Source organism: Lissotriton helveticus, chromosome 10 (assembly GCF_964261635.1).
Source record: "Lissotriton helveticus chromosome 10, aLisHel1.1, whole genome shotgun sequence".
Taxonomy (NCBI): domain Eukaryota; kingdom Metazoa; phylum Chordata; class Amphibia; order Caudata; family Salamandridae; genus Lissotriton; species Lissotriton helveticus.
Genome location: NC_136071.1, coordinates 589,482,503 through 589,502,785, shown reverse-complemented (window position 1 = coordinate 589,502,785; position 20,283 = coordinate 589,482,503). Strand labels below are relative to the sequence as shown.

The 20,283-nt window shown below is 47.3% G+C and overlaps 34 non-coding genes across 34 annotated transcripts; all 34 read right to left on the bottom strand.

Moving 5' to 3' along the window:
* Positions 1-337: 337 nt before the first annotated feature.
* Positions 338-409, bottom strand: TRNAP-AGG (transfer RNA proline (anticodon AGG)). Its single transcript has one exon. It is a non-coding gene; the product is annotated as a tRNA-Pro (tRNA).
* Positions 410-843: 434 nt separating this feature from the next.
* TRNAV-UAC (transfer RNA valine (anticodon UAC)) lies at positions 844-916 on the bottom strand. Its single transcript has one exon. It is a non-coding gene; the product is annotated as a tRNA-Val (tRNA).
* Positions 917-1,300: 384 nt separating this feature from the next.
* On the bottom strand, positions 1,301-1,372 carry TRNAP-CGG (transfer RNA proline (anticodon CGG)). Its single transcript has one exon. It is a non-coding gene; the product is annotated as a tRNA-Pro (tRNA).
* A 941-nt stretch (positions 1,373-2,313) lies between these two features.
* On the bottom strand, positions 2,314-2,425 carry TRNAL-CAA (transfer RNA leucine (anticodon CAA)). The gene is made up of 2 exons: positions 2,388-2,425; positions 2,314-2,359 (listed from the first exon to the last, which is right to left on the bottom strand). It is a non-coding gene; the product is annotated as a tRNA-Leu (tRNA).
* A 295-nt stretch (positions 2,426-2,720) lies between these two features.
* Positions 2,721-2,793, bottom strand: TRNAV-AAC (transfer RNA valine (anticodon AAC)). Its single transcript has one exon. It is a non-coding gene; the product is annotated as a tRNA-Val (tRNA).
* Positions 2,794-3,178: 385 nt separating this feature from the next.
* TRNAP-AGG (transfer RNA proline (anticodon AGG)) lies at positions 3,179-3,250 on the bottom strand. Its single transcript has one exon. It is a non-coding gene; the product is annotated as a tRNA-Pro (tRNA).
* Positions 3,251-3,684: 434 nt separating this feature from the next.
* TRNAV-UAC (transfer RNA valine (anticodon UAC)) lies at positions 3,685-3,757 on the bottom strand. The gene has a single exon. It is a non-coding gene; the product is annotated as a tRNA-Val (tRNA).
* A 384-nt stretch (positions 3,758-4,141) lies between these two features.
* On the bottom strand, positions 4,142-4,213 carry TRNAP-CGG (transfer RNA proline (anticodon CGG)). Its single transcript has one exon. It is a non-coding gene; the product is annotated as a tRNA-Pro (tRNA).
* A 940-nt stretch (positions 4,214-5,153) lies between these two features.
* TRNAL-CAA (transfer RNA leucine (anticodon CAA)) lies at positions 5,154-5,265 on the bottom strand. Its single transcript has 2 exons — positions 5,228-5,265; positions 5,154-5,199 (listed from the first exon to the last, which is right to left on the bottom strand). It is a non-coding gene; the product is annotated as a tRNA-Leu (tRNA).
* Positions 5,266-5,560: 295 nt separating this feature from the next.
* Positions 5,561-5,633, bottom strand: TRNAV-GAC (transfer RNA valine (anticodon GAC)). Its single transcript has one exon. It is a non-coding gene; the product is annotated as a tRNA-Val (tRNA).
* A 385-nt stretch (positions 5,634-6,018) lies between these two features.
* TRNAP-AGG (transfer RNA proline (anticodon AGG)) lies at positions 6,019-6,090 on the bottom strand. Its single transcript has one exon. It is a non-coding gene; the product is annotated as a tRNA-Pro (tRNA).
* Positions 6,091-6,524: 434 nt separating this feature from the next.
* Positions 6,525-6,597, bottom strand: TRNAV-UAC (transfer RNA valine (anticodon UAC)). The gene has a single exon. It is a non-coding gene; the product is annotated as a tRNA-Val (tRNA).
* Positions 6,598-6,981: 384 nt separating this feature from the next.
* TRNAP-CGG (transfer RNA proline (anticodon CGG)) lies at positions 6,982-7,053 on the bottom strand. Its single transcript has one exon. It is a non-coding gene; the product is annotated as a tRNA-Pro (tRNA).
* A 941-nt stretch (positions 7,054-7,994) lies between these two features.
* TRNAL-CAA (transfer RNA leucine (anticodon CAA)) lies at positions 7,995-8,106 on the bottom strand. Its single transcript has 2 exons — positions 8,069-8,106; positions 7,995-8,040 (listed from the first exon to the last, which is right to left on the bottom strand). It is a non-coding gene; the product is annotated as a tRNA-Leu (tRNA).
* Positions 8,107-8,401: 295 nt separating this feature from the next.
* On the bottom strand, positions 8,402-8,474 carry TRNAV-AAC (transfer RNA valine (anticodon AAC)). The gene has a single exon. It is a non-coding gene; the product is annotated as a tRNA-Val (tRNA).
* An 891-nt stretch (positions 8,475-9,365) lies between these two features.
* On the bottom strand, positions 9,366-9,438 carry TRNAV-UAC (transfer RNA valine (anticodon UAC)). Its single transcript has one exon. It is a non-coding gene; the product is annotated as a tRNA-Val (tRNA).
* A 384-nt stretch (positions 9,439-9,822) lies between these two features.
* TRNAP-CGG (transfer RNA proline (anticodon CGG)) lies at positions 9,823-9,894 on the bottom strand. The gene has a single exon. It is a non-coding gene; the product is annotated as a tRNA-Pro (tRNA).
* A 928-nt stretch (positions 9,895-10,822) lies between these two features.
* On the bottom strand, positions 10,823-10,934 carry TRNAL-CAA (transfer RNA leucine (anticodon CAA)). Its single transcript has 2 exons — positions 10,897-10,934; positions 10,823-10,868 (listed from the first exon to the last, which is right to left on the bottom strand). It is a non-coding gene; the product is annotated as a tRNA-Leu (tRNA).
* A 295-nt stretch (positions 10,935-11,229) lies between these two features.
* Positions 11,230-11,302, bottom strand: TRNAV-AAC (transfer RNA valine (anticodon AAC)). The gene has a single exon. It is a non-coding gene; the product is annotated as a tRNA-Val (tRNA).
* A 385-nt stretch (positions 11,303-11,687) lies between these two features.
* On the bottom strand, positions 11,688-11,759 carry TRNAP-AGG (transfer RNA proline (anticodon AGG)). Its single transcript has one exon. It is a non-coding gene; the product is annotated as a tRNA-Pro (tRNA).
* A 434-nt stretch (positions 11,760-12,193) lies between these two features.
* Positions 12,194-12,266, bottom strand: TRNAV-UAC (transfer RNA valine (anticodon UAC)). The gene has a single exon. It is a non-coding gene; the product is annotated as a tRNA-Val (tRNA).
* Positions 12,267-12,650: 384 nt separating this feature from the next.
* On the bottom strand, positions 12,651-12,722 carry TRNAP-CGG (transfer RNA proline (anticodon CGG)). Its single transcript has one exon. It is a non-coding gene; the product is annotated as a tRNA-Pro (tRNA).
* A 930-nt stretch (positions 12,723-13,652) lies between these two features.
* Positions 13,653-13,764, bottom strand: TRNAL-CAA (transfer RNA leucine (anticodon CAA)). The gene is made up of 2 exons: positions 13,727-13,764; positions 13,653-13,698 (listed from the first exon to the last, which is right to left on the bottom strand). It is a non-coding gene; the product is annotated as a tRNA-Leu (tRNA).
* Positions 13,765-14,059: 295 nt separating this feature from the next.
* TRNAV-AAC (transfer RNA valine (anticodon AAC)) lies at positions 14,060-14,132 on the bottom strand. Its single transcript has one exon. It is a non-coding gene; the product is annotated as a tRNA-Val (tRNA).
* Positions 14,133-14,517: 385 nt separating this feature from the next.
* On the bottom strand, positions 14,518-14,589 carry TRNAP-AGG (transfer RNA proline (anticodon AGG)). Its single transcript has one exon. It is a non-coding gene; the product is annotated as a tRNA-Pro (tRNA).
* Positions 14,590-15,023: 434 nt separating this feature from the next.
* TRNAV-UAC (transfer RNA valine (anticodon UAC)) lies at positions 15,024-15,096 on the bottom strand. Its single transcript has one exon. It is a non-coding gene; the product is annotated as a tRNA-Val (tRNA).
* Positions 15,097-15,480: 384 nt separating this feature from the next.
* Positions 15,481-15,552, bottom strand: TRNAP-CGG (transfer RNA proline (anticodon CGG)). The gene has a single exon. It is a non-coding gene; the product is annotated as a tRNA-Pro (tRNA).
* A 930-nt stretch (positions 15,553-16,482) lies between these two features.
* On the bottom strand, positions 16,483-16,594 carry TRNAL-CAA (transfer RNA leucine (anticodon CAA)). The gene is made up of 2 exons: positions 16,557-16,594; positions 16,483-16,528 (listed from the first exon to the last, which is right to left on the bottom strand). It is a non-coding gene; the product is annotated as a tRNA-Leu (tRNA).
* Positions 16,595-16,889: 295 nt separating this feature from the next.
* Positions 16,890-16,962, bottom strand: TRNAV-AAC (transfer RNA valine (anticodon AAC)). The gene has a single exon. It is a non-coding gene; the product is annotated as a tRNA-Val (tRNA).
* A 385-nt stretch (positions 16,963-17,347) lies between these two features.
* TRNAP-AGG (transfer RNA proline (anticodon AGG)) lies at positions 17,348-17,419 on the bottom strand. Its single transcript has one exon. It is a non-coding gene; the product is annotated as a tRNA-Pro (tRNA).
* Positions 17,420-17,853: 434 nt separating this feature from the next.
* On the bottom strand, positions 17,854-17,926 carry TRNAV-UAC (transfer RNA valine (anticodon UAC)). The gene has a single exon. It is a non-coding gene; the product is annotated as a tRNA-Val (tRNA).
* Positions 17,927-18,310: 384 nt separating this feature from the next.
* TRNAP-CGG (transfer RNA proline (anticodon CGG)) lies at positions 18,311-18,382 on the bottom strand. The gene has a single exon. It is a non-coding gene; the product is annotated as a tRNA-Pro (tRNA).
* A 930-nt stretch (positions 18,383-19,312) lies between these two features.
* Positions 19,313-19,424, bottom strand: TRNAL-CAA (transfer RNA leucine (anticodon CAA)). Its single transcript has 2 exons — positions 19,387-19,424; positions 19,313-19,358 (listed from the first exon to the last, which is right to left on the bottom strand). It is a non-coding gene; the product is annotated as a tRNA-Leu (tRNA).
* Positions 19,425-20,168: 744 nt separating this feature from the next.
* On the bottom strand, positions 20,169-20,240 carry TRNAP-AGG (transfer RNA proline (anticodon AGG)). The gene has a single exon. It is a non-coding gene; the product is annotated as a tRNA-Pro (tRNA).
* Between the last annotated feature and the right edge of the window lie 43 nt (positions 20,241-20,283).

Here is a 20,283-nt window from a genome sequence, read left to right as displayed (position 1 = left end):
CCCTACTTCTATTCTGCTGTATCAGCAGCGGCTCAGAATGTGCAGAACAAGTGTGAAAACCTCAGAGATATCATCCAACATGCTTGCAATTAGACGTATTCAAAATTTACTTGTGCAGGCATCGACAGACAAATATCTGATGCCTAAATGTCTGCGAGTACAGCTTGGGAAAGCATCACCTGGGACACACTGAGAATAAGCAGGAAGGCAGAAAAAGCACGGTGATCCATTTTTCTTCTGAGGTTAGGAATATGTTGCGCAACAATGCACCGAGTATTACTAGAAATAGTCAGGCATAGTGCATTTTTAGTACGATTTGTATGTTTAGCTCTAAAAAGGGCTCGTCCGGGATTTGAACCCGGGACCTCTCGCACCCTAAGCGAGAATCATACCCCTAGACCAACGAGCCACACAAGAGTCACCTCTGACATGGCTCCAGGGGTTAGTGGCAGCTAGTCGGTGAATGATTCACCCAAAGCAAGCAACTGCAGATGTTGCTCTCTTCTGCAATATGATTGCTGTCTTTTCCATGGCCGTCATCAAACAAGAAATTAAAAAGCCTCTGTCCTTCAGACAGTTTGTTTTCTCTAAGTGTCTGCTTGCGGTGAGGACAAGAAAAGCATTTCTGCTCTCATTCCTTGCTTTCATGAAGTAGGCCCACCCTTCAGAGCAAAGGGCGAGCAAGCGAATGGCGCAAGCTATCGTCACTTCTCTTTTCGAGCTGTCACTGAGATCCCTGGAGCACACTACGTCAGGTTGGTGAGGGATAGACAGCCTCTATTATCTCAGCTTTCCTATAAAGTCAGCCAGTAAAGGTAAACACTGTTAAAAACAGCAAACCGCTGTTTCTGCCCGGTCTCGAACCAGGGACCTTTCGCGTGTAAGGCAAACGTGATAACCACTACACTACAGAAACAGACACTAACTCAGGAATCTTGTTGGCATGTATTGGGCTGGAATGCACAGACTAAGGGCCAATGTCCTTGAAGCTCAAAGTTGGGCTCTCCTTACCCGGTCTCTATTTCTTTGGAAGACAGGAATGAGGACCACTTTTATTCCAAGAGGCGATTTTGAAACCATATCCTGAAATTACACTAGAAAAACACTATGCATGTAATGTTCCTACCATGCTGGTCTGGCCCAGAAAAGCAGTTGCAAAGAAGTCCTGCACTCCTTTATCCCGTCACAAGTGGAAAATAGCGTGCAGGGTAAGGAACTTTCTCGACATACACAGCGTCTTATAGCATTGAAAAGAAGAAATGCTCCTATATTACAAGCATCCTGAATATGTCCACAGCATGGGCTCGTCCGGGATTTGAACCCGGGACCTCTCGCACCCGAAGCGAGAATCATACCCCTAGACCAACGAGCCTGAGTGGCCAGGAGACATTTTGAACAATTTCTGAAGCGTCTTTCAGAAAAAAAGCAGGGCTATTTGGCTAGTCTCCCTCTAAGTGAGCCTCACAACGTCATGTTTTCTCTCAAGTTGTTGTTTTTTCACTCTAGCAAGAAAGGGGGCAGCCAATCTCCTATCAGCCAGTGAGCAGAAAAAAGGCACAGATGAGAACAGCAAGCACTTTCTGGCAATTGTTCTCCTCTGCAAGTCCTGGACCCTTGCCCCATAGACTTCCACACCAGAAGCAATGAAGGGCCCACCATTTCCTGCGCCTGAGAAAGAGGGGTTTGATATTTGGATTCAAACGCGCTCGCTCAGCGCTCGATCAGCGCTCGATCAGGCGAGATTTATATGAGTGGCTCACAGGCCTGAAACACTCACCTGGGAGACCCAGAGTGGCTGACTTCTCAGTATAGCCATTGTTGGGCGAGTCACCTCCTTTCCTCCTGCCTCAATCTAGAATTGGCTGCAAATCATAAGAGAGAGTACAATGCCCGTGTGCAGTGCCTACTCCCAGCTACCTCTCTGTCTTCCTTATGTAAATTAGAATTTGCAAGGGGGGACCAATGGCATTCTGCTCCTCCCACATAACCAGGAAGCCCTGTTGAACATGTCTGCCTGTGTTTTTGCAGGGACAGTGCCTTCTCTGCCCAAAAGGTGGCAGGAGAGCCTCACAACAAATGATGGGATCAACTGCTTAGTTAGAAACCCAGCATGGCAGTTACTGTGATGGAGTGCAAATTTAATGGAAGGTGTGCCTGAGGTGTCATTTCCAGAAATCCATGGAATTGTGATTGAGGGCCCAGCCTGATTGTTGGTGGATTTCTCTTCACATGCTACAGGTTCCTGCAAAGATTGTGGTGTTTGCCGGGAACGCACTGCAAAAAACAGGAAGATACACGGGTGTAAAAGGGACCTGTCAGAAGTGGGATTTGAACCCACGCCTCCATGAGGAGACCAGAAGGCTCAGCTACACTGAAGATCAAGCTCTCTTGAGTCTGGCGCCTTAGACCACTCGGCCATCCTGACGGCTCATGAGGGGGGCTTAGGTCTAACTCTTCTATCTGCACCTGCCAATGTTTCCACTTACAACCTTCACAGCAATGTCACAGGTGTAAAGGCCCCAACAATACAACATAGCTTAAACAAAATAAAAATAGGCACAAGAACGACCCCCAGATGACGGATGCAGATAACTTTGTTTCGTCTTGCAAAGGTAAAGAAAGTTTCCCACGGCTCACTGTGTTCAAAGACCACCTCTTCTTAAACTTGCATTCAGATAATAAGGTTTTAGAGTGTGCACATAAAAGCAGCCAACGCTCAGTGTTTCTGCCCGGTCTCGAACCGGGGACCTTTCGCGTGTTAGGCGAACGTGATGACCACTACACTACAGAAACAACCTTGCTGCTTGCTACTGTTAAAGCAAAGTTCCTCTCAAGGCTTCACCCTACTTCTATTCTGCTGTATCAGCAGCGGCTCAGAATGTGCAGAACAAGTGTGAAAACCTCAGAGATATCATCCAACATGCTTGCAATTAGACGTATTCAAAATTTACTTGTGCAGGCATCGACAGACAAATATCTGATGCCTAAATGTCTGCGAGTACAGCTTGGGAAAGCATCACCTGGGACACACTGAGACTAAGCAGGTAGGCAGAAAAAGCACGGTGATCCATTTTTCTTCTGAGGTTAGGAATATGTTGCGCAACAATGCACCGAGTATTACTAGAAATAGTCAGGCATAGTGCATTTTTAGTACGATTTGTATGTTTAGCTCTAAAAAGGGCTCGTCCGGGATTTGAACCCGGGACCTCTCGCACCCTAAGCGAGAATCATACCCCTAGACCAACGAGCCACGCAAGAGTCACCTCTGACATGGCTCCAGGGGTTAGTGGCAGCTAGTCGGTGAATGCTTCACCCAAAGCAAGCAACTGCACATGTTGCTCTCTTCTGCAATATGATTGCTGTCTTTTCCATGGCCGTCATCAAACAAGAAATTAAAAAGCCTCTGTCCTTCAGACAGTTTGTTTTCTCTAAGTGTCTGCTTGCGGTGAGGACAAGAAAAGCATTTCTGCTCTCATTCCTTGCTTTCATGAAGTAGGCCCACCCTTCAGAGCAAAGGGCGAGCAAGCGAATGGCGCAAGCTATCGTCACTTCTCTTTTCGAGCTGTCACTGAGATCCCTGGAGCACACTACGTCAGGTTGGTGAGGGATAGACAGCCTCTATTATCTCAGCTTTCCTATAAAGTCAGCCAGTAAAGGCAAACACTGTTAAAAACAGCAAACCGCTGTTTCTGCCCGGTCTCGAACCAGGGACCTTTCGCGAGTAAGGTGAACGTGATAACCACTACACTACAGAAACAGACACTAACTCAGGAATCTTGTTGGCATGTATTGGGCTGGAATGCACAGACTAAGGGCCAATGTCCTTGAAGCTCAAAGTTGGGCTCTCCTTACCCGGTCTCTATTTCTTTGGAAGACAGGAATGAGGACCACTTTTATTCCAAGAGGCGATTTTGAAACCATATCCTGAAATTACACTAGAAAAACACTATGCATGTAATGTTCCTACAATGCTGGTCTGGCCCAGAAAAGCAGTTGCAAAGAAGTCCTGCACTCCTTTATCCCGCCACAAGTGGAAAATAGCGTGCAGGGTAAGGAACTTTCTCGACATACACAGCGTCTTATAGCATTGAAAAGAAGAAATGCTCCTATATTACAAGCATCCTGAAAATGTCCACAGCATGGGCTCGTCCGGGATTTGAACCCGGGACCTCTCGCACCCGAAGCGAGAATCATACCCCTAGACCAACGAGCCTGAGTGGCCAGGAGACATTTTGAACAATTTCTGAAGCGTCTTTCAGAAAAAAAGCAGGGCTATTTGGCTAGTCTCCCTCTAAGTGAGCCTCACAACGTCATGTTTTCTCTCAAGTTGTTGTTTTTTCACTCTAGCAAGAAAGGGGGCAGCCAATCTCCTATCAGCCAGTGAGCAGAAAAAAGGCACAGATGAGAACAGCAAGCACTTTCTGGCAATTGTTCTCCTCTGCAAGTCCTGGACCCTTGCCCCATAGACTTCCACACCAGAAGCAATGAAGGGCCCACCATTTCCTGCGCCTGAGAAAGAGGGGTTTGATATTTGGATTCAAACGCGCTCGCTCAGCGCTCGATCAGGCTCGATCAGGCGAGATTTATATGAGTGGCTCACAGGCCTGAAACACTCACCTGGGAGACCCAGAGTGGCTGACTTCTCAGTATAGCCATTGTTGGGCGAGTCACCTCCTTTCCTCCTGCCTCAATCTAGAATTGGCTGCAAATCATAAGAGAGAGTGCAATGCCCGTGTGCAGTGCCTACTCCCAGCTACCTCTCTGTCTTCCTTATGTAAATTAGAATTTGCAAGGGGGGACCAATGGCATTCTGCTCCTCCCACATAACCAGGAAGCCCTGTTGAACATGTCTGCCTGTGTTTTTGCAGGGACAGTGCCTTCTCTGCCCAAAAGGTGGCAGGAGAGCCTCACAACAAATGATGGGATCAACTGCTTAGTTAGAAACCCAGCAAGGCAGTTACTGTGATGGAGTGCAAATTTAATGGAAGGTGTGCCTGAGGTGTCATTTCCAGAAATCCATGGAATTGTGATTGAGGGCCCAGCCTGATTGTTGGTGGATTTCTCTTCACATGCTACAGGTTCCTGCAAAGATTGTGGTGTTTGCCGGGAACGCACTGCAAAAAACAGGAAGATTTACGGGTGTAAAAGGGACCTGTCAGAAGTGGGATTTGAACCCACGCCTCCATGAGGAGACCAGAAGGCTCAGCTACACTGAGGATCAAGCTCTCTTGAGTCTGGCGCCGTAGACCACTCGGCCATCCTGACGGCTCATGAGGGGGGCTTAGGTCTAACTCTTCTATCTGCACCTGCCAATGTTTCCACTTACAACCTTCACAGCAATGTCACAGGTGTAAAGGCCCCAACAATACAACATAGCTTAAACAAAATAAAAATAGGCACAAGAACGACCCCCAGATGACGGATGCAGATAACTTTGTTTCGTCTTGCAAAGGTAAAGAAAGTTTCCCACGGCTCACTGTGTTCAAAGACCACCTCTTCTTAAACTTGCATTCAGATAATAAGGTTTTAGAGTGTGCACATAAAAGCAGCCAACGCTCAGTGTTTCTGCCCGGTCTCGAACCGGGGACCTTTCGCATGTCAGGCGAACGTGATGACCACTACACTACAGAAACGACCTTGCTGCTTGCTACTGTTAAAGAAAAGTTCCTCTCAAGGCTTCACCCTACTTCTATTCTGCTGTATCAGCAGCGGCTCAGAATGTGCAGAACAAGTGTGAAAACCTCAGAGATATCATCCAACATGCTTGCAATTAGACGTATTCAAAATTTACTTGTGCAGGCATCGACAGACAAATATCTGATGCCTAAATGTCTGCGAGTACAGCTTGGGAAAGCATCACCTGGGACACACTGAGAATAAGCAGGAAGGCAGAAAAAGCACGGTGATCCATTTTTCTTCTGAGGTTAGGAATATGTTGCGCAACAATGCACCGAGTATTACTAGAAATAGTCAGGCATAGTGCATTTTTTGTACGATTTGTATGTTTAGCTCTAAAAAGGGCTCGTCCGGGATTTGAACCCGGGACCTCTCGCACCCTAAGCGAGAATCATACCCCTAGACCAACGAGCCACACAAGAGTCACCTCTGACATGGCTCCAGGGGTTAGTGGCAGCTAGTCGGTGAATGATTCACCCAAAGCAAGCAACTGCACATGTTGCTCTCTTCTGCAATATGATTGCTGTCTTTTCCATGGCCGTCATCAAACAAGAAATTAAAAAGCCTCTGTCCTTCAGACAGTTTGTTTTCTCTAAGTGTCTGCTTGCGGTGAGGACAAGAAAAGCATTTCTGCTCTCATTCCTTGCTTTCATGAAGTAGGCCCACCCTTCAGAGCAAAGGGCGAGCAAGCGAATGGCGCAAGCTATCGTCACTTCTCTTTTCGAGCTGTCACTGAGATCCCTGGAGCACACTACGTCAGGTTGGTGAGGGATAGACAGCCTCTATTATCTCAGCTTTCCTATAAAGTCAGCCAGTAAAGGTAAACACTGTTAAAAACAGCAAACCGCTGTTTCTGCCCGGTCTCGAACCAGGGACCTTTCGCGTGTAAGGCAAACGTGATAACCACTACACTACAGAAACAGACACTAACTCAGGAATCTTGTTGGCATGTATTGGGCTGGAATGCACAGACTAAGGGCCAATGTCCTTGAAGCTCAAAGTTGGGCTCTCCTTACCCGGTCTCTATTTCTTTGGAAGACAGGAATGAGGACCACTTTTATTCCAAGAGGCGATTTTGAAACCATATCCTGAAATTACACTAGAAAAACACTATGCATGTAATGTTCCTACCATGCTGGTCTGGCCCAGAAAAGCAGTTGCAAAGAAGTCCTGCACTCCTTTATCCCGTCACAAGTGGAAAATAGCGTGCAGGGTAAGGAACTTTCTCGACATACACAGCGTCTTATAGCATTGAAAAGAAGAAATGCTCCTATATTACAAGCATCCTGAATATGTCCACAGCATGGGCTCGTCCGGGATTTGAACCCGGGACCTCTCGCACCCGAAGCGAGAATCATACCCCTAGACCAACGAGCCTGAGTGGCCAGGAGACATTTTGAACAATTTCTGAAGCGTCTTTCAGAAAAAAAGCAGGGCTATTTGGCTAGTCTCCCTCTAAGTGAGCCTCACAACGTCATGTTTTCTCTCAAGTTGTTGTTTTTTCACTCTAGCAAGAAAGGGGGCAGCCAATCTCCTATCAGCCAGTGAGCAGAAAAAAGGCACAGATGAGAACAGCAAGCACTTTCTGGCAATTGTTCTCCTCTGCAAGTCCTGGACCCTTGCCCCATAGACTTCCACACCAGAAGCAATGAAGGGCCCACCATTTCCTGCGCCTGAGAAAGAGGGGTTTGATATTTGGATTCAAATGCGCTCGCTCAGCGCTCGATCAGCGCTCGATCAGGCGAGATTTATATGAGTGGCTCACAGGCCTGAAACACTCACCTGGGAGACCCAGAGTGGCTGACTTCTCAGTATAGCCATTGTTGGGCGAGTCACCTCCTTTCCTCCTGCCTCAATCTAGAATTGGCTGCAAATCATAAGAGAGAGTACAATGCCCGTGTGCAGTGCCTACTCCCAGCTACCTCTCTGTCTTCCTTATGTAAATTAGAATTTGCAAGGGGGGACCAATGGCATTCTGCTCCTCCCACATAACCAGGAAGCCCTGTTGAACATGTCTGCCTGTGTTTTTGCAGGGACAGTGCCTTCTCTGCCCAAAAGGTGGCAGGAGAGCCTCACAACAAATGATGGGATCAACTGCTTAGTTAGAAACCCAGCATGGCAGTTACTGTGATGGAGTGCAAATTTAATGGAAGGTGTGCCTGAGGTGTCATTTCCAGAAATCCATGGAATTGTGATTGAGGGCCCAGCCTGATTGTTGGTGGATTTCTCTTCACATGCTACAGGTTCCTGCAAAGATTGTGGTGTTTGCCGGGAACGCACTGCAAAAAACAGGAAGATACACGGGTGTAAAAGGGACCTGTCAGAAGTGGGATTTGAACCCACGCCTCCATGAGGAGACCAGAAGGCTCAGCTACACTGAAGATCAAGCTCTCTTGAGTCTGGCGCCTTAGACCACTCGGCCATCCTGACGGCTCATGAGGGGGGCTTAGGTCTAACTCTTCTATCTGCACCTGCCAATGTTTCCACTTACAACCTTCACAGCAATGTCACAGGTGTAAAGGCCCCAACAATACAACATAGCTTAAACAAAATAAAAATAGGCACAAGAACGACCCCCAGATGACGGATGCAGATAACTTTGTTTCGTCTTGCAAAGGTAAAGAAAGTTTCCCACGGCTCACTGTGTTCAAAGACCACCTCTTCTTAAACTTGCATTCAGATAATAAGGTTTTAGAGTGTGCACATAAAAGCAGCCAACGCTCAGTGTTTCTGCCCGGTCTCGAACCGGGGACCTTTCGCGTGTTAGGCGAACGTGATGACCACTACACTACAGAAACAACCTTGCTGCTTGCTACTGTTAAAGCAAAGTTCCTCTCAAGGCTTCACCCTACTTCTATTCTGCTGTATCAGCAGCGGCTCAGAATGTGCAGAACAAGTGTGAAAACCTCAGAGATATCATCCAACATGCTTGCAATTAGACGTATTCAAAATTTACTTGTGCAGGCATCGACAGACAAATATCTGATGCCTAAATGTCTGCGAGTACAGCTTGGGAAAGCATCACCTGGGACACACTGAGACTAAGCAGGTAGGCAGAAAAAGCACGGTGATCCATTTTTCTTCTGAGGTTAGGAATATGTTGCGCAACAATGCACCGAGTATTACTAGAAATAGTCAGGCATAGTGCATTTTTAGTACGATTTGTATGTTTAGCTCTAAAAAGGTCTCTTCCGGGATTTGAACCCGGGACCTCTCGCACCCTAAGCGAGAATCATACCCCTAGACCAACGAGCCATGCAAGAGTCACCTCTGACATGGCTCCAGGGGTTAGTGGCAGCTAGTCGGTGAATGCTTCACCCAAAGCAAGCAACTGCACATGTTGCTCTCTTCTGCAATATGATTGCTGTCTTTTCCATGGCCGTCATCAAACAAGAAATTAAAAAGCCTCTGTCCTTCAGACAGTTTGTTTTCTCTAAGTGTCTGCTTGCGGTGAGGACAAGAAAAGCATTTCTGCTCTCATTCCTTGCTTTCATGAAGTAGGCCCACCCTTCAGAGCAAAGGGCGAGCAAGCGAATGGCGCAAGCTATCGTCACTTCTCTTTTCGAGCTGTCACTGAGATCCCTGGAGCACACTACGTCAGGTTGGTGAGGGATAGACAGCCTCTATTATCTCAGCTTTCCTATAAAGTCAGCCAGTAAAGGCAAACACTGTTAAAAACAGCAAACCGCTGTTTCTGCCCGGTCTCGAACCAGGGACCTTTCGCGTGTAAGGCGAACGTGATAACCACTACACTACAGAAACAGACACTAACTCAGGAATCTTGTTGGCATGTATTGGGCTGGAATGCACAGACTAAGGGCCAATGTCCTTGAAGCTCAAAGTTGGGCTCTCCTTACCCGGTCTCTATTTCTTTGGAAGACAGGAATGAGGACCACTTTTATTCCAAGAGGCGATTTTGAAACCATATCCTGAAATTACACTAGAAAAACACTATGCATGTAATGTTCCTACCATGCTGGTCTGGCCCAGAAAAGCAGTTGCAAAGAAGTCCTGCACTCCTTTATCCCGCCACAAGTGGAAAATAGCGTGCAGGGTAAGGAACTTTCTCGACATACACAGCGTCTTATAGCATTGAAAAGAAGAAATGCTCCTATATTACAAGCATCCTGAAAATGTCCACAGCATGGGCTCGTCTGGGATTTGAACCCGGGACCTCTCGCACCCGAAGCGAGAATCATACCCCTAGACCAACGAGCCTGAGTGGCCAGGAGACATTTTGAACAATTTCTGAAGCGTCTTTCAGAAAAAAGCAGGGCTATTTGGCTAGTCTCCCTCTAAGTGAGCCTCACAACGTCATGTTTTCTCTCAAGTTGTTGTTTTTTCACTCTAGCAAGAAAGGGGGCAGCCAATCTCCTATCAGCCAGTGAGCAGAAAAAAGGCACAGATGAGAACAGCAAGCACTTTCTGGCAATTGTTCTCCTCTGCAAGTCCTGGACCCTTGCCCCATAGACTTCCACACCAGAAGCAATGAAGGGCCCACCATTTCCTGCGCCTGAGAAAGAGGGGTTTGATATTTGGATTCAAACGCGCTCGATCAGGCTCAATCAGGCGAGATTTATATGAGTGGCTCACAGGCCTGAAACACTCACCTGGGAGACCCAGAGTGGCTGACTTCTCAGTATAGCCATTGTTGGGCGAGTCACCTCCTTTCCTCCTGCCTCAATCTAGAATTGGCTGCAAATCATAAGAGAGAGTGCAATGCCCGTGTGCAGTGCCTACTCCCAGCTACCTCTCTGTCTTCCTTATGTAAATTAGAATTTGCAAGGGGGGACCAATGGCATTCTGCTCCTCCCACATAACCAGGAAGCCCTGTTGAACATGTCTGCCTGTGTTTTTGCAGGGACAGTGCCTTCTCTGCCCAAAAGGTGGCAGGAGAGCCTCACAAGAAATGATGGGATCAACTGCTTAGTTAGAAACCCAGCATGGCAGTTACTGTGATGGAGTGCAAATTTAATGGAAGGTGTGCCTGAGGTGTCATTTCCAGAAATCCATGGAATTGTGATTGAGGGCCCAGCCTGATTGTTGGTGGATTTCTCTTCACATGCTACAGGTTCCTGCAAAGATTGTGGTGTTTGCCGGGAACGCACTGCAAAAAACAGGAAGATTTACGGGTGTAAAAGGGACCTGTCAGAAGTGGGATTTGAACCCACGCCTCCATGAGGAGACCAGAAGGCTCAGCTACACTGAAGATCAAGCTCTCTTGAGTCTGGCGCCTTAGACCACTTGGCCATCCTGACGGCTCATGAGGGGGGCTTAGGTCTAACTCTTCTATCTGCACCTGCCAATGTTTCCACTTACAACCTTCACAGCAATGTCACAGGTGTAAAGGCCCCAACAATACAACATAGCTTAAACAAAATAAAAATAGGCACAAGAACGACCCCCAGATGACGGATGCAGATAACTTTGTTTCGTCTTGCAAAGTTAAAGAAAGTTTCCCACGGCTCACTGTGTTCAAAGACCACCTCTTCTTAAACTTGCATTCAGATAATAAGGTTTTAGAGTGTGCACATAAAAGCAGCCAACGCTCAGTGTTTCTGCCCGGTCTCGAACCGGGGACCTTTCACGTGTTAGGCGAACGTGATGACCACTACACTACAGAAACGACCTTGCTGGTTGTTACTGTTAAAGCAAAGTTCCTCTCAAGGCTTCACCCTACTTCTATTCTGCTGTATCAGCAGCGGCTCAGAATGTGCAGAACAAGTGTGAAAACCTCAGAGATATCATCCAACATGCTTGCAATTAGACGTATTCAAAATTTACTTGTGCAGGCATCGACAGACAAATATCTGATGCCTAAATGTCTGCGAGTACAGCTTGGGAAAGCATCACCTGGGACACACTGAGACTAAGCAGGTAGGCAGAAAAAGCACGGTGATCCATTTTTCTTCTGAGGTTAGGAATATGTTGCGCAACAATGCACCGAGTATTACTAGAAATAGTCAGGCATAGTGCATTTTTAGTACGATTTGTATGTTTAGCTCTAAAAAGGGCTCGTCCAGGATTTGAACCCGGGACCTCTCGCACCCTAAGCGAGAATCATACCCCTAGACCAACGAGCCACGCAAGAGTCACCTCTGACATGGCTCCAGGGGTTAGTGGCAGCTAGTCGGTGAATGCTTCACCCAAAGCAAGCAACTGCACATGTTGCTCTCTTCTGCAATATGATTGCTGTCTTTTCCATGGCCGTCATCAAACAAGAAATTAAAAAGCCTCTGTCCTTCAGACAGTTTGTTTTCTCTAAGTGTCTGCTTGCGGTGAGGACAAGAAAAGCATTTCTGCTCTCATTCCTTGCTTTCATGAAGTAGGCCCACCCTTCAGAGCAAAGGGCGAGCAAGCGAATGGCGCAAGCTATCGTCACTTCTCTTTTCGAGCTGTCACTGAGATCCCTGGAGCACACTACGTCAGGTTGGTGAGGGATAGACAGCCTCTATTATCTCAGCTTTCCTATAAAGTCAGCCAGTAAAGGCAAACACTGTTAAAAACAGCAAACCGCTGTTTCTGCCCGGTCTCGAACCAGGGACCTTTCGCGTGTAAGGCGAACGTGATAACCACTACACTACAGAAACAGACACTAACTCAGGAATCTTGTTGGCATGTATTGGGCTGGAATGCACAGACTAAGGGCCAATGTCCTTGAAGCTCAAAGTTGGGCTCTCCTTACCCGGTCTCTATTTCTTTGGAAGACAGGAATGAGGACCACTTTTATTCCAAGAGGCGATTTTGAAACCATATCCTGAAATTACACTAGAAAAACACTATGCATGTAATGTTCCTACCATGCTGGTCTGGCCCAGAAAAGCAGTTGCAAAGAAGTCCTGCACTCCTTTATCCCGCCACAAGTGGAAAATAGCGTGCAGGGTAAGGAACTTTCTCGACATACACAGCGTCTTATAGCATTGAAAAGAAGAAATGCTCCTATATTACAAGCATCCTGAAAATGTCCACAGCATGGGCTCGTCCGGGATTTGAACCCGGGACCTCTCGCACCCGAAGCGAGAATCATACCCCTAGACCAACGAGCCTGAGTGGCCAGGAGACATTTTGAACAATTTCTGAAGCGTCTTTCAGAAAAAAAGCAGGGCTATTTGGCTAGTCTCCCTCTAAGTGAGCCTCACAACGTCATGTTTTCTCTCAAGTTGTTGTTTTTTCACTCTAGCAAGAAAGGGGGCAGCCAATCTCCTATCAGCCAGTGAGCAGAAAAAAGGCACAGATGAGAACAGCAAGCACTTTCTGGCAATTGTTCTCCTCTGCAAGTCCTGGACCCTTGCCCCATAGACTTCCACACCAGAAGCAATGAAGGGCCCACCATTTCCTGCGCCTGAGAAAGAGGGGTTTGATATTTGGATTCAAACGCGCTCGCTCAGCGCTCGATCAGGCGAGATTTATATGAGTGGCTCACAGGCCTGAAACACTCACCTGGGAGACCCAGAGTGGCTGACTTCTCAGTATAGCCATTGTTGGGCGAGTCACCTCCTTTCCTCCTGCCTCAATCTAGAATTGGCTGCAAATCATAAGAGAGAGTGCAATGCCCGTGTGCAGTGCCTACTCCCAGCTACCTCTCTGTCTTCCTTATGTAAATTAGAATTTGCAAGGGGGGACCAATGGCATTCTGCTCCTCCCACATAACCAGGAAGCCCTGTTGAACATGTCTGCCTGTGTTTTTGCAGGGACAGTGCCTTCTCTGCCCAAAAGGTGGCAGGAGAGCCTCACAACAAATGATGGGATCAACTGCTTAGTTAGAAACCCAGCATGGCAGTTACTGTGATGGAGTGCAAATTTAATGGAAGGTGTGCCTGAGGTGTCATTTCCAGAAATCCATGGAATTGTGATTGAGGGCCCAGCCTGATTGTTGGTGGATTTCTCTTCACATGCTACAGGTTCCTGCAAAGATTGTGGTGTTTGCCGGGAACGCACTGCAAAAAACAGGAAGATTTACGGGTGTAAAAGTGACCTGTCAGAAGTGGGATTTGAACCCACGCCTCCATGAGGAGACCAGAAGGCTCAGCTACACTGAAGATCAAGCTCTCTTGAGTCTGGCGCCTTAGACCACTCGGCCATCCTGACGGCTCATGAGGGGGGCTTAGGTCTAACTCTTCTATCTGCGCCTGCCAATGTTTCCACTTACAACCTTCACAGCAATGTCACAGGTGTAAAGGCCCCAACAATACAACATAGCTTAAACAAAATAAAAATAGGCACAAGAACGACCCCCAGATGACGGATGCAGATAACTTTGTTTCGTCTTGCAAAGGTAAAGAAAGTTTCCCACGGCTCACTGTGTTCAAAGACCACCTCTTCTTAAACTTGCATTCAGATAATAAGGTTTTAGAGTGTGCACATAAAAGCAGCCAACGCTCAGTGTTTCTGCCCGGTCTCGAACCGGGGACCTTTCGCGTGTTAGGCGAACGTGATGACCACTACACTACAGAAACGACCTTGCTGCTTGCTACTGTTAAAGCAAAGTTCCTCTCAAGGCTTCACCCTACTTCTATTCTGCTGTATCAGCAGCGGCTCAGAATGTGCAGAACAAGTGTGAAAACCTCAGAGATATCATCCAACATGCTTGCAATTAGACGTATTCAAAATTTACTTGTGCAGGCATCGACAGACAAATATCTGATGCCTAAATGTCTGCGAGTACAGCTTGGGAAAGCATCACCTGGGACACACTGAGACTAAGCAGGTAGGCAGAAAAAGCACGGTGATCCATTTTTCTTCTGAGGTTAGGAATATGTTGCGCAACAATGCACCGAGTATTACTAGAAATAATCAGGCATAGTGTATTTTTAGTACGATTTGTATGTTTAGCTCTAAAAAGGGCTCGTCCGGGATTTGAACACGGGACCTCTCGCACCCTAAGCGAGAATCATACCCCTAGACCAACGAGCCACGCAAGAGTCACCTCTGACATGGCTCCAGGGGTTAGTGGCAGCTAGTCGGTGAATGCTTCACCCAAAGCAAGCAACTGCACATGTTGCTCTCTTCTGCAATATGATTGCTGTCTTTTCCATGGCCGTCATCAAACAAGAAATTAAAAAGCCTCTGTCCTTCAGACAGTTTGTTTTCTCTGAGTGTCTGCTTGCGGTGAGGACAAGAAAAGCATTTCTGCTCTCATTCCTTGCTTTCATGAAGTAGGCCCACCCTTCAGAGCAAAGGGCGAGCAAGCGAATGGCGCAAGCTATCGTCACTTCTCTTTTCGAGCTGTCACTGAGATCCCTGGAGCACACTACGTCAGGTTGGTGAGGGATAGACAGCCTCTATTATCTCAGCTTTCCTATAAAGTCAGCCAGTAAAGGCAAACACTGTTAAAAACAGCAAACCGCTGTTTCTGCCCGGTCTCGAACCAGGGACCTTTCGCGTGTAAGGCGAACGTGATAACCACTACACTACAGAAACAGACACTAACTCAGGAATCTTGTTGGCATGTATTGGGCTGGAATGCACAGACTAAGGGCCAATGTCCTTGAAGCTCAAAGTTGGGCTCTCCTTACCCGGTCTCTATTTCTTTGGAAGACAGGAATGAGGACCACTTTTATTCCAAGAGGCGATTTTGAAACCATATCCTGAAATTACACTAGAAAAACACTATGCATGTAATGTTCCTACCATGCTGGTCTGGCCCAGAAAAGCAGTTGCAAAGAAGTCCTGCACTCCTTTATCCCGCCACAAGTGGAAAATAGCGTGCAGGGTAAGGAACTTTCTCGACATACACAGCGTCTTATAGCATTGAAAAGAAGAAATGCTCCTATATTACAAGCATCCTGAAAATGTCCACAGCATGGGCTCGTCCGGGATTTGAACCCGGGACCTCTCGCACCCGAAGCGAGAATCATACCCCTAGACCAACGAGCCTGAGTGGCCAGGAGACATTTTGAACAATTTCTGAAGCGTCTTTCAGAAAAAAAGCAGGGCTATTTGGCTAGTCTCCCTCTAAGTGAGCCTCACAACGTCATGTTTTCTCTCAAGTTGTTGTTTTTTCACTCTAGCAAGAAAGGGGGCAGCCAATCTCCTATCAGCCAGTGAGCAGAAAAAAGGCACAGATGAGAACAGCAAGCACTTTCTGGCAATTGTTCTCCTCTGCAAGTCCTGGACCCTTGCCCCATAGACTTCCACACCAGAAGCAATGAAGGGCCCACCATTTCCTGCGCCTGAGAAAGAGGGGTTTGATATTTGGATTCAAACGCGCTCGCTCAGCGCTCGATCAGGCGAGATTTATATGAGTGGCTCACAGGCCTGAAACACTCACCTGGGAGACCCAGAGTGGCTGACTTCTCAGTATAGCCATTGTTGGGCGAGTCACCTCCTTTCCTCCTGCCTCAATCTAGAATTGGCTGCAAATCATAAGAGAGAGTGCAATGCCCGTGTGCAGTGCCTACTCCCAGCTACCTCTCTGTCTTCCTTATGTAAATTAGAATTTGCAAGGGGGGACCAATGGCATTCTGCTCCTCCCACATAACCAGGAAGCCCTGTTGAACATGTCTGCCTGTGTTTTTGCAGGGACAGTGCCTTCTCTGCCCAAAAGGTGGCAGGAGAGCCTCACAACAAATGATGGGATCAACTGCTTAGTTAGAAATCCAGCATGGCAGTTACTGTGATGGAGTGCAAATTTAATGGAAGGTGTGCCTGAGGTGTCATTTCCAGAAATCCATGGAATTGTGATTGAGGGCCCAGCCTGATTGTTGGTGGATTTCTCTTCACATGCTACAGGTTCCTGCAAAGATTGTGGTGTTTGCCGGGAACGCACTGCAAAAAACAGGAAGATTTACGGGTGTAAAAGGGACCTGTCAGAAGTGGGATTTGAACCCACGCCTCCATGAGGAGACCAGAAGGCTCAGCTACACTGAAGATCAAGCTCTCTTGAGTCTGGCGCCTTAGACCACTCGGCCATCCTGACGGCACATGAGGGGGGCTTAGGTCTAACTCTTCGATCTGCACCTGCCAATGTTTCCACTTACAACCTTCACAGCAATGTCACAGGTGTAAAGGCCCCAACAATACAACATAGCTTAAACAAAATAAAAATAGGCACAAGAACGACCCCCAGATGACGGATGCAGATAACTTTGTTTCGTCTTGCAAAGGTAAAGAAAGTTTCCCACGGCTCACTGTGTTCAAAGACCACCTCTTCTTAAACTTGCATTCAGATAATAAGGTTTTAGAGTGTGCACATAAAAGCAGCCAACGCTCAGTGTTTCTGCCCGGTCTCGAACCGGGGACATTTCGCGTGTTAGGCGAACGTGATGACCACTACACTACAGAAACGACCTTGCTGCTTGCTACTGTTAAAGCAAAGTTCCTCTCAAGGCTTCACCCTACTTCTATTCTGCTGTATCAGCAGCGGCTCAGAATGTGCAGAACAAGTGTGAAAACCTCAGAGATATCATCCAACATGCTTGCAATTAGACGTATTCAAAATTTACTTGTGCAGGCATCGACAGACAAATATCTGATGCCTAAATGTCTGCGAGTACAGCTTGGGAAAGCATCACCTGGGACACACTGAGACTAAGCAGGTAGGCAGAAAAAGCACGGTGATCCATTTTTCTTCTGAGGTTAGGAATATGTTGCGCAACAATGCACCGAGTATTACTAGAAATAATCAGGCATAGTGTATTTTTAGTACGATTTGTATGTTTAGCTCTAAAAAGGGCTCGTCCGGGATTTGAACACGGGACCTCTCGCACCCTAAGCGAGAATCATACCCCTAGACCAACGAGCCACGCAAGAGTCACCTCTGACATGGCTCCAGGGGTTAGTGGCAGCTAGTCGGTGAATGCTTCACCCAAAGCAAGCAACTGCACATGTTGCTCTCTTCTGCAATATGATTGCTGTCTTTTCCATGGCCGTCATCAAACAAGAAATTAAAAAGCCTCTGTCCTTCAGACAGTTTGTTTTCTCTGAGTGTCTGCTTGCGGTGAGGACAAGTAAAGCATTTCTGCTCTCATTCCTTGCTTTCATGAAGTAGGCCCACCCTTCAGAGCAAAGGGCGAGCAAGCGAATGGCGCAAGCTATCGTCACTTCTCTTTTCGAGCTGTCACTGAGATCCCTGGAGCACACTACGTCAGGTTGGTGAGGGATAGACAGCCTCTATTATCTCAGCTTTCCTATAAAGTCAGCCAGTAAAGGCAAACACTGTTAAAAACAGCAAACCGCTGTTTCTGCCCGGTCTCGAACCAGGGACCTTTCGCGTGTAAGGCGAACGTGATAACCACTACACTACAGAAACAGACACTAACTCAGGAATCTTGTTGGCATGTATTGGGCTGGAATGCACAGACTAAGGGCCAATGTCCTTGAAGCTCAAAGTTGGGCTCTCCTTACCCGGTCTCTATTTCTTTGGAAGACAGGAATGAGGACCACTTTTATTCCAAGAGGCGATTTTGAAACCATATCCTGAAATTACACTAGAAAAACACTATGCATGTAATGTTCCTACCATGCTGGTCTGGCCCAGAAAAGCAGTTGCAAAGAAGTCCTGCACTCCTTTATCCCGCCACAAGTGGAAAATAGCGTGCAGGGTAAGGAACTTTCTCGACATACACAGCGTCTTATAGCATTGAAAAGAAGAAATGCTCCTATATTACAAGCATCCTGAAAATGTCCACAGCATGGGCTCGTCCGGGATTTGAACCCGGGACCTCTCGCACCCGAAGCGAGAATCATACCCCTAGACCAACGAGCCTGAGTGGCCAGGAGACATTTTGAACAATTTCTGAAGCGTCTTTCAGAAAAAAAGCAGGGCTATTTGGCTAGTCTCCCTCTAAGTGAGCCTCACAACGTCATGTTTTCTCTCAAGTTGTTGTTTTTTCACTCTAGCAAGAAAGGGGGCAGCCAATCTCCTATCAGCCAGTGAGCAGAAAAAAGGCACAGATGAGAACAGCAAGCACTTTCTGGCAATTGTTCTCCTCTGCAAGTCCTGGACCCTTGCCCCATAGACTTCCACACCAGAAGCAATGAAGGGCCCACCATTTCCTGCGCCTGAGAAAGAGGGGTTTGATATTTGGATTCAAACGCGCTCGCTCAGCGCTCGATCAGGCGAGATTTATATGAGTGGCTCACAGGCCTGAAACACTCACCTGGGAGACCCAGAGTGGCTGACTTCTCAGTATAGCCATTGTTGGGCGAGTCACCTCCTTTCCTCCTGCCTCAATCTAGAATTGGCTGCAAATCATAAGAGAGAGTGCAATGCCCGTGTGCAGTGCCTACTCCCAGCTACCTCTCTGTCTTCCTTATGTAAATTAGAATTTGCAAGGGGGGACCAATGGCATTCTGCTCCTCCCACATAACCAGGAAGCCCTGTTGAACATGTCTGCCTGTGTTTTTGCAGGGACAGTGCCTTCTCTGCCCAAAAGGTGGCAGGAGAGCCTCACAACAAATGATGGGATCAACTGCTTAGTTAGAAATCCAGCATGGCAGTTACTGTGATGGAGTGCAAATTTAATGGAAGGTGTGCCTGAGGTGTCATTTCCAGAAATCCATGGAATTGTGATTGAGGGCCCAGCCTGATTGTTGGTGGATTTCTCTTCACATGCTACAGGTTCCTGCAAAGATTGTGGTGTTTGCCGGGAACGCACTGCAAAAAACAGGAAGATTTACGGGTGTAAAAGGGACCTGTCAGAAGTGGGATTTGAACCCACGCCTCCATGAGGAGACCAGAAGGCTCAGCTACACTGAAGATCAAGCTCTCTTGAGTCTGGCGCCTTAGACCACTCGGCCATCCTGACGGCACATGAGGGGGGCTTAGGTCTAACTCTTCGATCTGCACCTGCCAATGTTTCCACTTACAACCTTCACAGCAATGTCACAGGTGTAAAGGCCCCAACAATACAACATAGCTTAAACAAAATAAAAATAGGCACAAGAACGACCCCCAGATGACGGATGCAGATAACTTTGTTTCGTCTTGCAAAGGTAAAGAAAGTTTCCCACGGCTCACTGTGTTCAAAGACCACCTCTTCTTAAACTTGCATTCAGATAATAAGGTTTTAGAGTGTGCACATAAAAGCAGCCAACGCTCAGTGTTTCTGCCCGGTCTCGAACCGGGGACATTTCGCGTACGTGATGACCACTACACTACAGAAACGACCTTGCTGCTTGCTACTGTTAAAGCAAAGTTCCTCTCAAGGCTTCACCCTACTTCTATTCTGCTGTATCAGCAGCGGCTCAGAATGTGCAGAACAAGTGTGAAAACCTCAGAGATATCATCCAACATGCTTGCAATTAGACGTATTCAAAATTTACTTGTGCAGGCATCGACAGACAAATATCTGATGCCTAAATGTCTGCGAGTACAGCTTGGGAAAGCATCACCTGGGACACACTGAGACTAAGCAGGTAGGCAGAAAAAGCACGGTGATCCATTTTTCTTCTGAGGTTAGGAATATGTTGCGCAACAATGCACCGAGTATTACTAGAAATAGTCAGGCATAGTGCATTTTTAGTACGATTTGTATGTTTAGCTCTAAAAAGGGCTCGTCCGGGATTTGAACCCGGGACCTCTCGCACCCTAAGCGAGAATCACACCCCTAGACCAACGAGCCACGCAAGAGTCACCTCTGACATGGCTCCAGGGGTTAGTGGCAG